Below are 10997 nucleotides of genomic sequence, written 5' to 3' on the forward strand. Positions count from 1 at the left end.
GCTAGCCGTATAAAAGGCTTGAGTGGTTTCCGCCCAAGTTGGAGGACTCCATGAACACCAGGAGGAGGGATCTTCACGCTGTGTGAAGATCTCTAAGCGCTGCGGAGCCTATTGGACCCAGTGCATTTCAAGCAGGCAACAGGGGTCTGATCAGCCTCTAGCCTCTCCCCGTCACCGATTGCAATCCTCAACGTATCCCTCTCCCTGCGCGCAAAAGGATCCACGGAGCCTCGACAACTCCGTGGGAGTGATCCGAGTATTGTCTGAGTCCTCAAACGAGGATTTAAGTGGAGCTGTGCCTGGGAAACTGTCCAGACTACTCCACGACCATCTTCAGTGTAAGTAAAATATCTTGAATCAACCATTACGCGCCCATGCCTAATTACAGCGTGTCGCCTGTTCTCTCCGACCCAGCGTGCCTGGGCTGCTGGCCACAGCCCGCGCGGCGCGAAAAAGGGCCTGGACCGCTCCCGGCCCGCACAGTCTTCATAGAATTAATTGTATATTTTACAAAAAAATTGTCTGGACAGATAACTAATGATGAAACATTGCCCCTAAAATATTAGTTTGTTTCAGAATATTTAGAACTTATAAATAGGAGCTCAAGAGCACTGCCAGGTCAACTCTCTAAAAATATTCAGAAATATTCTCTTCTCCCTATTACGTCTGCATGTAAAGCAACTGCATTAGTGATGATGACACTTTGATTCTAGTGTACAAAACCCAAAATATAACTAATATATTCAGGATGATGGAGGGATATGCATGATTGACTCACAACAAATAACTTTAATTAATGACCCAAGAAAACAAACCAAGTTGAATAAAAATGCACTAAAATTAGTAATAAGTTAACAGCTTGCCCATTTCCTAAGGCAACACGTGGCTGACAGATGATATGATGTTTCATGACAGACAATTCCTGATCCCTTTCCCTTTTTTAAATTCTGTTTGCTCAGAGAATTACCATTTAATCAATATCGATAGTAGAACCACTAGCTCCCAAAAACAGTTTATGATTTAAAAGAAGAAAAAGACAAGGAACAATACTATTAGTGCTAAAGACCAAGTTGATGCCAATCATCCATAGGGTGATCTAAGGTGTACAATAAATATTGAATAGTTCTGCCTCCATATCCACGTTTACCTATGTTGTCTCCCTGCCACCAGACTCCATTAATTTTCTCAGCATCTGCCACCTATATTTAATTAACCTTTAACCAACTTGTGCTTTAAAATGGTTCCATCAGTCACATTCTTTTTTTCCCCCCAGTAACTTCTCCCCTCAACATCCATTAGTTTCATTTGTTCTGCTCTATTTGCAGAGCATACCAGCATGCAAAACAAACCACTAAAAATAACAGACTCAAATAGGCAACCTTCAACTTCAGTCAATTGTTTGGACTGTTTACTTCTGATGTCTGATGTCTTTCCACAGATGCCTGTATAAACTCTTCTTCTTTCTAAGGTCTCCCCAGAGTGAATAAGTGCTACCTTCCAGAAGGATGGCATTTGGGGTGCTGCAACTTGAAATTCCACTTTGACCTTCTCTCGCCTGCACAAAAACAGCTCTCAGTTTTCACTCTAAGAAAAATCAGCACTAGAAAAAAAAACAGGTTCTATTTTGAAAATTTCCATTTATATTACAAGAATGAATTAAGGCATGAACAACTAACATGCACATTTTTTTTTTTTTGTAGAGCATGCACACATTTACCAAGCATGCTCAGAAGAGCTACACTCAGGCCAGACAGCTTTGAACCAGTTCAAATCTGTAACACAACAAAAGTTCAGTGCACATAAACTGCTTTCAAAACAGCTGAAACTGGTTTAAGATAAACCTGGATGGATGTAGTATCAGACTTAACTGAATTAGGTAAATCAGTTTATTTAACTTATGTTCCAGATTCCCTCCAGATTCAAATCAACTCTTAGTCCTCCAGCATGCCAGGATATTTGTGCTTCCCCTTTAAAGTCCCCCTTACAGGGTAGATGTGCTAGCTTTGACCCAAGCTGTCTGCTCCAGCCAAGCAGGGAGGTGTGTTCTAGCACCCCCTGGTATCTAGAATTGGCCACTGCAGGCATGTGACTGCATTTCTGGAATCAAAAGTGAATGTCTGTTCACTTGCTTATTGGTTTAATCTAAGTAGGTTAGATTAACATGCAAAGATTGAATCGATTCAGTCTCAGGCTTTTTGACTGTCTGTACTTAGCTCTGAGGTCTAAATCCTCCAAAGTATAAGGCATTTAATTTCCATGGGGATCAGTGAAAGCTGGGCACCTAAATGCTTTTAGGGATCTGGGACTCAGTGCCTAAATCATTCTTGAAAATGGTGCTCAGGCTGTTAAGGGTTTCACATGCATCTGAAAAGGGAACTACTCATGCTTTATAGAGTTAAGCACATGGATATATACGAAATCAGACTATATGATCTAATGGTGGCCTTCTACCTTTAAGCTCCATGATTTTACAGTTTCTGCCTGAGTATGGTCTTGATAGACAATGGAAATATTTTCATCATTCCATTTAGAAAAAAGATGTAAATTTTAAACAGTGAAGCCATTGACCATTGGAACAGCTTACCAGCAGCTATGGTGGATTCTTCTTTGTTAGCATATTAATTAATAAAAATGGCTGTTTTTTTTCTGAAATGTATGCTCCAGTTTGAACATAAATTCATTCAAGGAAGTCCTATGTCCTTTGTTTTAAACAGAACATCACACCACATGGTCACAATCATCCCTTTTGGCTTTACCATCTATGAATTATCCCATTATATGAATACAGAATGGAAGCACATAGAAATTGAATGCCATGCTCAAGGTTATACAATAAATCTATGATGGAAAAAGAAACTGAACCTGATTCAAAGTCCAGTGTTCTAACAATAACACTATATGACTTCACTATATGCCCTCTAATAAAAGATCATAAGGTTACACTCAGTTTGAGAGAGAGCTGGAGTTGAGATCTTCCCCATTCATACTGTAAAGCACTGTAGAACCTCCCTTATGAAAGCTAATTTGTGATACATTTTCATTTATTTTTCTTAAGTAGCATTTGTTATTAGTTTGCTTCTTGTTATTGAATTACTAATAGCCTTTGAAAATGTGATTGAATATAGGTTTAGTTTGGAGTCAGATATTTGCCATTCAGACTTTTCAATAGTTAATGACAGTTGCAATCGCTTCAGTACTTGTGCTTTTAACAGTTTGACAAGTAGCCCTGGATTTTTCCATCTTCCAACTAACTTTTGTGCAGCCCAGCACATTTCTTTCATTTTTAATGCTTCCATCACCTCCAAGATCTTTTTAATGAAATGTATGTAAGGTTTCCCTTCAGGGGTTTAGGTTGACGAAGGGTTTTTGAACCCAAAAGCTTGCTTAATAACTATTCTCCAACCATTTGGGTTGGTCTAATAAAAGATATCAAATTCACCCAAGGAACCTTGTCTGCCAGGTTTCCCTTCATGCATCTGAAATCTATGTTAACAAATCCATGCATATTTAGTTTTTATCTTAAACCCTCCCTCATCTTTTTCATAGTTTTGCCTTTAACTTAATAAGCTTGAAAGGAAAAGCCTCAAGAAAATCCCTGTGCATTATAGGATGAGGGGGCTCCAGCTAACCATAAAGCCTGAATGAAACAGGAGCTTGAAAGGTATTTACTAACCATCCAAAGCATTTGTTATCTTTTATATAATACTTTCATTATTATTTAATGGCTCTGTATCTAGAGTCTAAAGCAACCTTTAACAATCCCAGTCAAAATCCTAAGGATCCTGTAGTAAATTCCCTGTATGTACCTATATTTAATGCTATTCTTTTCCCTGAGATGATAATCAGCTCTGCAGTACCTAGTTTATATTACACAGGCAGCCTAGTTGGCTTTAATAAAAATGTTGAAAATGATAAAGTCTTTGAACAGTTTGTAAATTTTTATTTCAGCCCAAACCTAAAACCTGATACAAATGAGGAAAACACAACAAACTGGTTTCCAGTTTGCCAGCTGGATATAAAAGGAAGAATACCATGATTTATGCAAAATGCACACTTGATTTACGTTCACAGTAAGAATATACTTTACAATATTACTATTATGTTAAACCAATTTTGTGATTAGGCATTTTTTCCATGTACTAATTGCTACTGTTACACATTTAGTGACTGTTTCTTTCAAAGGAAGAGCAAAGCTGCTTATCTTTCTTTTCCTTTATTTCTCCCAGGTAATGAGTCAACCACTAAAATAATATTTTCAGAAATGTGTCTATGGCTAGGAAGCCTAAGGCCTATTTTTGAAAGTCACTTGGGAATTTAAGTCATGTTCAAAGCCAGTGTGATTTTGAGTCCTAAACTGAAATTCACAAAAGTGCTTAAAATGGGACTTATATGGAATTTAGATTAAGCTCAAAAAAACAAAACACACCTAAGCCCGTAGGTGACAGAGATTACTAAAATGCCTGTACTTTTTTTTCCCCAGAAAAGCTTTTTAGGCTCCTAAAATTCAGTTGCAGAGCATACTCACATGTATCACCATGTTGTCTGAGTTTTAGGTGTCTCTCATTCCCATTTGGGATTCACAAATGTAATATCCATTAAGGCCCAGTCTTTAGGTATGCTCTACAGACCCCTAATGTTGATGAATAGCATTGCGTTCTGCACCTACGGATGCTTTCATTCCAAACCGCAACAAAAGGAGGAGCCTAGCTTTTGTATAGTAGCTTAGTGGGTAAAGCACTTACCCGGGAAATGGGACTCTTAGATTCTATGCTTCTCTTAGCTTCAGAGAGTTCAAATCTCCATTCTTGCATGTGACCAGAGAGAAGCAAGTAAGACTATGTCCCTATAGTTAAGTGACTAAGGCACTCCGAGGGGATAGTCCCTCTTCCCAGGTATCCATATCTAATGACTCTTTTAACATAGTCCTGACAGATTACACCCTAGGGTACTCAAACAACTGGCAGGTGTCATAGCCCAACCATTGGCAAAAATATCTGAAAACTTATGGTGCTCAGGTGAAGTACCTGACGACTGGAAGAAGGCCAACGTGGTACTCATCTTCAAGAAAGGGTGAAAGTAGATCCTGGGAATTACAGGCCAATCAGCTTGACCTTAATCCCTGGTAAGATTCTGGAAAAATTTATCAAGAAGACCCTTCTAGATAAGCTGGATGAGGGCAGCATCCTGAGGGATAGCCAGCATGGGTTTCTTGTGGGTAGGTCTGGCCTGACCAATCTCATCTCCTTCTATGACCAGGTGACTTATCACCTGGACAAAGAAGAAGAGATTGACGTCATATATCTGGACTTCAAAAAAGCCTTTGATCTGGTGTCCCACAACCTCCTCATGGAAAAATTGGCTAACTGTGGCCTCGGCTACACCACAGTCTGATGGCTGGGAAACTGGCTCTGAGGTCAAACCCAGACAGTAGTGGTCGATGGTAGCGAATCATTATGGTGCACTATGACCAGTGGCATTCCCCAAGGCTCTGTCCTTGGACCGGTTCTCTTTACCATCTTTATCAATGATGTGGACATTGGTGTCAGAAGCGCACTGGCTAAGTTCACCGATGACACTAAACTTTGGAACATAGCATCTGCATGTATGGAGAGGCTAGTGATCCAGGCTGACTTGGATAAATTTAGTAAGTGGGCGGATACAAATTTGATGATGTTTAATACCAATAAATATAAGGAATTACACCTTGGGAAAAAAAACAAAAACAAACCACAGCATACTTGTAGGCTCAGCAGTGCTACACTTGCTAGCACCACTGGTGAAAGAGACTCGGGGGTCATGATTGACCACAAGATGAACATGAGCCACCAATGCGATATTGCAGCTGGCAAAGCAAACCAAACTCTGGTTTGCATCCATAGATGATTCTCAAGTAAATCTCAGGATGTCATCCTCCTGCTGTACTCAGCCTTGGTGAGGCCATAGCTGGAGTACTGCATCCAATTCAGGGCTCCACAATTCAAGAAGGATGTCAAAAAGCTTGAGAGAGCCCAGAGGAGAGCCATGTGCATGATCAGAGGGCAAGAGAACAGGCCTTATGAAGAGAGGCTGAGAGCCATGGGACTCTTCAGCCTGGAAAAGTGCAGGGTTGGGGGGACCTGGTGGCTGCCTATAAGCACATAAGGGGTGTACATCAGGATCTGGAAGAATGTCTGTTCACCAGAATGCCCCAAGAAAAAACCAGGACCAATAGTCATAAACTCCTCCAAGACCATTTTAGGGTGTCATAAGAAAAACATTTCTTTACTATCCAAGCCCCCAACAGCTGGAATAGACTCCCTCCAGAAGTGATGCAGGCACCTATGCGGGATTCATTCAAGAAACATTTGGATGTTTATCTTGCTGGGATCCTTTGACCCTAGCTGACTTCCTGCCCCTGGGGAGGGGGCTGGACTTGATGATTTTCGAGGTCCCTTCCAGCCCTAACATCTATGAATCTATGAATCTATGAAACATAAATGACATAAGCAGTCCCCGTGACCAGGCACCAGAATTTTAGATGTGGGAGTCCTCAATTGACATGTTTACATGTACATTTAGGTGCACCTAAATTTAATGTGCATTATCTTAATTCACATTAAGCCTATTTACTGCATCTACACATGCACATGTTAAAGTGGATTAATGCCATGTGTGTGGACTGACCTGGGACTAAAGTTAGTCAAATAGCCTAAAATAACCATTTTAAGGTGCATTTAGGGCATGCACATATAAGCACATGCCCTTAATGTGCCTTATATTGAGCTAAAGCACCTTAAATTGGCATATGTAGGTGCACTTAGTATCATCATATCTGTATTACTTTGTGAATATCACCTTAAAGGCTTACATGTAATTGGTTATTTCCATACATAATTGGGAGACATCTAACTATATGGTGGAATACTCAGTAACTCAGCATAGGGATACTCCCCGTATAATGACTTGGAATAATGTTGTGCCCAAAAAAGGGATCTACAAAAGCCAGCACCATGATTAGGGTTAAGCCATTCAGTTGAAAATTCTGAGGATGGAGTTGTGTAGCAATCTAACAAGTAATGTCTAATGTCCTTAAAATTTGACCTCCAAAACTTTTACAAATGTATATAACTCAATAGTATTGCCTGGTGTTAAATTAGCATTTGTCAAACTTGGAAAAGACCCTATGCACTTTTGCTAAGGATTCTTAAATTTGAAGTTTGCCTTAATTCTTTTTAACATTGTAGTATATATGTTTCCATCTTTTTGCCTACCACCTTATCCCTATTCATCTTCTACTTCTTAAATCTAGTTCTTGCATGCTGTCATTCTTCTGAGTGTTCTTAAGTTTGAGAGTGAAGTTGTCTTTTTTCTCTTTTCTCCTGATTTTCAGCTTCTCTCAGGGTTGCAAGTTTCTGTCATTATTTTCTTGTGGACAGCTTGCTTTTGAGTCCATCGGCACTCATAGTTTGTACTCAGAAGAATTTCAGTTGAGCAATAGGACACTGTGCCTCCCCCAGAAGTTTGGTTGTCTACCTCTGCTGAGCTCTCAGCATCTCTGACTGACTGATAGATCATTTTTATATGTCTTTTTAAGCATGCTGAGTTTATCAGTAAATACAGAAAGCAAGAAATATGCAGTGTCATGTTACATACAATTTCATGATGCATTCTCTATTCATGAAACATAGTTTTAAAATTTCACCTTCATAAAGGAATACATCACAGAACAAAAATGGAGAGGGAGAAGATGTTGATGAAAAGAGAACTACAGCATTACAATGTATGCATTTATCAGACACAGCATATATGTCAAACAACTCATATAAATAGGATGTCTATGAATACTCAGTGGTCCCTTATAAAAGAGCATGACAGGCATTTAAAATGTAGCAAAAAAAGCACTAGAATTATTTGTTTGAATACTATGTATTACAAGTAATCTGATCTGGTAAAGAGTATAGTGTCCCTTAAATTTTCTCTGTTATGTTGGGTTATGTCGCTTATGTAGCATCTTGTATACTGATGTGACACAGCATAATGTGATTTAATTCAATATGACAGTAACAACTTAGAAGGAAACCTACTTTGAATCAGATACTCACCATCAATTTCAACTGTGGGTATCTGATCTGATTTGCTGAGCTTTTGACGACTGGATATTTGTGAACAGCAGGTCCTTGTGGGTATCCATGGCAATCCACGAACAGCAATGCTTTTCTGTTTCCACATCCTTTGAGGCCATTCATGGTGGGTTCACTGACATTTTCAACATACCTATGAGCCTGGATATCTGTAGGGTCTAGGAGACAGAGGTAATAAATAAATTAGCACCAATAATGAGTATCAAACCTCTAGGATATGCTGAAGCTTCCCCTGAGCTGTCAGAAAAAAACTTGACAAATAAAGTTGGATAAGAGTGATACTCATGGAAAGCTTCATAAATACAAGTTAGGTCAAAAAATTCTAGACACAAGTGATTACATTTCCTAACATATAAGGAGGAGCTGGAGACCACAAGGTAACCCTTAAGGAAATCAAAACTTTCCTCATTTATAAAGTATGGAGGTAGCTGGAATGAACTGGAAGAAATATTTTCTCTTTAAAAAAATGTGTTTATTATATAGGGGGTTGAGAGGTGCCAGTTTAGCTTCACTTTGCCCAGAAGGACTTAGAAATATGCCAACTTCATGAAATATCACTTTTTGCAGTGCCTGGATATTCCTTTGATATCTGCACAGAGTACCACCCAACCTTCCTTAGTTTGCAAATTTAAGCATCATCTTCTATTACCTAGCACTGTACTAAATAAATAATATGAATGGCTTCTATTCTGCAAAAGTCTAAAGAAACTAGATTATACTTTTGGCTATTTTTTTCCATTTTGAATAACTGGTCTAACTATTTGACCAATAATTACTCAAACTCCCCTAAATGGGCAAGACCACAAAAGATTTGTAGCATTTTTCTATTCATTATGTTAATAATTATGCTAGTACTTTCTGTTGAGAATGGGGGGAAGAGGAAGAGTGATTTAGGTAGGACAGGAAATAGCTTTCATGCTGGTTATCTTTGATTGTGATTTGACTACCTGTTCTTTCTCTGTCCTTGTTACAACCTCAGTTGATACAGCCAAGCTAGGAGAATATCTGGCATTCTTCTTCTGTCTCTATGTTCATTCCTTTCTGTCTTTGCCTAACTTCATTCCTACCTTCCAGTATGTATTTATTTCTACATAGGAACTCAAATCTTAATACTGACTTAGAAAACCTTGATTTATGGGTAAATTCAAATCTAGGGAAAAACAAAACAAAACATGAAGAATGCCCATAATATATATTTGTTTCTGAAATATATGAAACTCAATGGAAAACAGGCATTCAGTGGACTATGTGTAATATAGCCATGTCTGAAGAGGGTGAGTACACCATGACAGTTTATATTTGAAAAAGGAAACATAATGCATGAATTGTATGTAATGTGCCAATCTAATAAAACTGATCTGGCTAAGTGGCTGGAAATTAGATTATCACCTGGTGGGAAATTTTGATCACCTGCAAAAGATGATCCAGAGCCAAGAATCTTCAGATTTCAGAAGACAAGGTCTGTCAATAGCCACTTTTACAGAAACAGAAAGTGAGAAAAGTGGATGCAGGGGAAAGAGAGAGATCTTTCTTTCTTTCTTTCAAAATGGCCACTGGCAGAAGTGTTTGCTCAGAGTTCTGAGAGCTTCTCCTTGTTTTGTAATCCTTTCTCCTTCTCTTGTTCTGGTTTCCCTCCCCTAGACAGCCTGATCCACTTCCCATTGTAGTAATTTTTCATTATTTTTTTCTTGCCTTTCTCCCCCTTTTCTCAGTCCTTTCTCCTGCAGTAAACATCTCCCCTCCCCCCTCCCTCAGGTTGTCTTTTGTTTTCCCTTCCCTTTCCTGCCACATTGCTTATCTTTCTCCCCTCCCCTGGAATTGACTGGTTTGTTTGTTTCCAGCTTCTTTGTTCCCTGCATCATCTCCCACCCCTCTGGTACCTTGCAGGATTAACCCTTTTTTTCCTGGAATGGCTGAAGGCAGCTCCCAGTGGTTCACTGCAGGGGCTTCAGCCTCTCTGGACCAGAGCTTTTGTCTCTGGCTTTGTGCCCCTCCCTCCACTGGAGTGGAGGAGGCACTCATAGGCTGCAAACATGTCCTCTATGCTGCCCAAATGAGTTCAGTCCCCATCATCTTCCTCATCTCCCCTGGTTTAGCGTTTGAGGTTGTAGTAGCAGGTGTCTGTCGGGAGTGTTTTTTTGCCTTGCAGCACCCCTAGACACACCAGCTGTTCATGATAGCCTTGAACATGTCTTTTATTTCTCTCAAACGATGACCTCACTAACTGCACCCTTCTGGCATGGTTACAGGGCCAGTCCATACACTGCTGCTTGGCATGTCCTATACTTTATAAGGCAGTTGTTTATGCTTCTCAGCAGGGAGGGTTGAGGTTTGCCCCACTCCATGTCTTTTCTGTTTGATGGGCAGTGTTATAAGGTCTACCTCACCACTAGGGACACCTCATGTTTTTGCTCTGGTAGTAGGTCCCACCTGGCTACCCAGTGCCCAAAGAAGAAGCTGGCCATGGCGGAGCCACCTGCAGCTGCACCCGATGGTGGCTCACCTGATTCTGGTGCAGCAATCCTGTTGGGTGGTGGGGAAGGGCCTTCCTCTCAGTCTCTCCCCATTTCACTGGAGTCACCTAGCTCTGTGATGGTGGACCCGTTCCCCCCTCCTCCCCCCTCAGGAAAGGATTTGGCCCTTTCAGCTGGGAAGGGCAGGTCCCCCAAAAAAGGAGTCTTCTAAAAAGGCCTTACTATCCCATCAAGACCCCCCCAACACTTCAAGGGGAGCTGAGGATAGTGAGCACCCCTTCCCCCCCCCCACCTGCCTCTTTGGCATCTCCCCCAGAACCTGTAGTACTCACGGGTGGCCTGGGGGTAGAGGAGGCGGTGGTGGAGTCCAATGGACCTCCCCTCACCCCTCAGCTCCTTGAGG

General features: G+C 40.5%; 1 long non-coding RNA gene across 1 annotated transcript; it reads right to left on the bottom strand.

The window, feature by feature from the left end:
* Window positions 1-1074: 1074 nt before the first annotated feature.
* LOC102369171 lies at window positions 1075-10068 on the bottom strand. Its single transcript, XR_325058.1, has 3 exons — window positions 10001-10068; window positions 8082-8278; window positions 1075-1600 (listed from the first exon to the last, which is right to left on the bottom strand). It is a non-coding gene; the product is annotated as an uncharacterized LOC102369171 (long non-coding RNA).
* Window positions 10069-10997: the final 929 nt, after the last annotated feature.

The sequence above is a fragment of the Alligator sinensis genome, unplaced genomic scaffold, assembly GCF_000455745.1.
Source record: "Alligator sinensis unplaced genomic scaffold, ASM45574v1 scaffold1228_1, whole genome shotgun sequence".
In the NCBI taxonomy this organism is placed as follows: domain Eukaryota; kingdom Metazoa; phylum Chordata; order Crocodylia; family Alligatoridae; genus Alligator; species Alligator sinensis.